Consider the following 3,458-nt stretch of genomic DNA (forward strand, 5'->3'; position numbering starts at 1 on the left):
ATTGGATAATATTTTGATAATCGATCGACAACGATTCGATCCTTCCAAGTTTTATACAAAATTATAGATACACACTTTTGACATGCAAAAAAAACGCGTCTAGTTCATTATATTTCAGACTCAAGAAGAATGCGAGCCTTATAGCTAAGTTTTTAAGTTTTTCAAAATCTACGAACCGAACTTAACAAGCGAGATAAGTTATTAATACATATCATTATATTTACAAAGATAAAACTCGAGTCATATTACCTCGTTTATAGAGACACGAGCATTTAGGCGGATCGGATATTAAAAAAAAAAAACGCTGACATATGAATTTTTCTTTCAATTCTTTTTTCTCTTTTTTTTTTCCTTTACTTTTTCCTAATGTAAGAATCCACGAAGAAAATTTTATCATTTTGGTAAAATATATATATTATATTAACGATTACTGTGAGACTATATCGTACGGTGGTTGTGCGTAGTTCAACGTACTTAGAAAAAGAAACTAGCCTTTTGGAGATTAAATCAGAAAGAAGCATCTAATTGCTTGAGGTTCAATTGACGAAACAAATATCAGTATTATTTTTACACTATTCCGTCGAGATCCGTCGTGTTCTTATTTGAACAATTTCAGTGAAACTCATCGAAACGATCTAACAGACAAAAACAACAAGAAATAAAAAACAACGTCCAGGAGTTTCGTAAATCACGAATGCTCAATGATGCTCGTTTAACATTTTAATATCATATTTTTTAAACAGAGTTTTTTGTTCCCATAGCAGCGTGCAAGGTGTACGTCTATTTTCGCTTTTTTTCTTTACGATTATGAATAACATTAGATGCATCATAGATACATTATATTCTGTTGATACTATTACTACTTACGTAATTATCGATTATTAATGATCATTATCTTATTTGGCAAGAAAAATAAAACAGGAAAAAGAAAAGCAGAAAAATGATGATTTTCTGTTTTAAACTTTAGCTTCAATTAAAGAATAGATCCATTAAGCGTTTATTGACGTACACATGCTTTATCGTTCATGCCAACGAAAACACGCTTATCCTGCATATTTTCTCAGAAAATGAACATTTTTTAATTTTAAATCTAAGATTTAGCGTCTAAGATTTATCTAGGAATTTCGTTCCTACTTATATAAAGTTGTACGAAGAAAATGTGAAAAAATAGGATAAAATTTTCAGTGATTATTTCATGAATGTATTATCGATGTAAGAGCGATTAATATTATATATATATATATATATATATATATATATATATATATATAACTTTATTCTTTATATGTACAAATTGAAAAAGTTCGCATCAGGCAGGTTCAGCGATTTTTTGCATATCAGGTGAACATTATGTGATTATGAATAGCAAATTCATTGATTATTTGTGAATAGTCATACGTTGGACTAAAGCTGTTTGATTGCGTAAATACTTTTTTATTGTCATCTTTTACCGCCTATGTTTAAACCAAAGCTATTTGAAAAGTTAGATAGAGATTGATGTGATACAAAAAGGCGCGAAGTATGAATTGTGATTCTTGACTCGATACAAATTGAGCATAATTCACATTCTTAAAGATCATTATGCTCGTCGCCGAAAAACTGATACCGATTCGATTTATTTAAGCGAACAGCTCAAACAGTTAGTAAATCTGTTAGAGAGATTTCCCGATTAAACAAAGATACGATAAAAAAGTAATAAATTTGTTATTTGTTTCGAAAAATATAGGATACGCTTGCGAGGAAGTTAATGAATGGGATTGTGATATACATACATACATATACATACTACATACAAAGCATCGTATACTGGCAGTATATTGTACGAAGCTAACAACCGAATTTGAACGTCCAAAAGGAATATTTACAAGATAAATAATTTATTAACGTGTTCATTCGACGTCGGTCTTCACGCGCGGAGATCATACGTTGCAATATTGTCATATACTATACATATCTATACATATTTACGTATATGCAAACAAACATATACACACACATAGACACACACATACACACGCACACACACACACACATATATGTATATAATATAGAATTTCTCTGCTTTTAAGTAGTTTGAAGTAACGAACGACCAAATATACAATATTTCGTACTAAACCATTGCGAGTCAAGAAACCAAAGTTCACTCTACTTCTCAATGGCGATCAAACAATATACTTGTCAGCTGTTATAAGGTTTAATCTGTTCATCGATGATATTTCTCCGCGCGTGGATACTTTAGTGAGAAAGTAAAGAAAAGAGGACAAGACAAGACAAGACAAGAAAGGAAAGGAAAAGAGATCACTGTAATAATCATGAATTCAATAATATGTCACAAGCGTATACATATTTTGAATGAAAGTATGAAGAAATGGCAATTAATAGATCATTGAATGGATATTTTTTATACTCTTAAAATGGAAAATAATACATACATATACAAATACATGGACACACATACATATGATAGTTAACATTTAAGATCGGACAGTATATACGATAGGGTTGAAATTTGGGAGATAATAGGAGGAGAGGATAAAAACAAAACAAAAATACATAAATAGGTAAAAAACAGAGGAAGAAAATTTGTAAAAGAAGTACCGTTGACTCATACAGAAATAGCAATGATTACAATACTGATGCTAATAACAATGGAGGGGGTAGATGGGGATGGGGTTATTTTTTATCCAACTTGCGAAACAGTAGGTAGTGCTCGTTCGTGCGAGAATTTTAAATTTGAAATGTACGATCGAGTGACCTGCATCGTTTCGTAATCGTATCCTAATGGACGCGTAATATCAATTTTGAATTAGTTTAGGGAACGTTTCGAGAATGTATATTCTTGCAAAGGAAAGAGCTGGAATAAAAAGAATATGTGATGGAAAGGAATAGAGATAAGGAAATAACTTGTGAATGAATCTCAAGATCGAAGTAGCGACGACGACGACGACGATGTTGACTTTGATGATGACGATAATGATGATAATGATGATGTCGATCATGCCGATGCTTATGCTGACGATGATAATGATGATGATAATAAGTAATATTAATAACCAGTAGGAATAATCGATAGTAATAAATTGTAGCAGCTTTCTGTGTAAGGTTATTGTGATATTTAAGTAATGGTAACTTTACCGTAGCGATAAAAATTAAAGAGAAAAAGAAATACATTGGACACATACGCACATACACACACACACACACACACACACACACACACACGAAAGGACACACACATATTGACGCAGAGACATAAGAATCTGATATATTAGCGAGCGTAGGAGTAAAGTAATTAATCAGTATGTCGACGAGGCTCCGAACGCTGCCTCTTCAATGGAAAAAAAGAAAAAAAGAAAAAAAACAATGGAAAAAAAGAAAACGGTCGATTCGCCACGAGAGATAGTAAAGTATGTATAGCGGTGAGTGTTTCGATATAGCCGTTTCTCTCTCTTTTTTCT

This window comes from Vespa mandarinia, chromosome 4 (genome assembly GCF_050613455.1).
Source record: "Vespa mandarinia isolate Hongniang chromosome 4, ASM5061345v1, whole genome shotgun sequence".
In the NCBI taxonomy this organism is placed as follows: domain Eukaryota; kingdom Metazoa; phylum Arthropoda; class Insecta; order Hymenoptera; family Vespidae; genus Vespa; species Vespa mandarinia.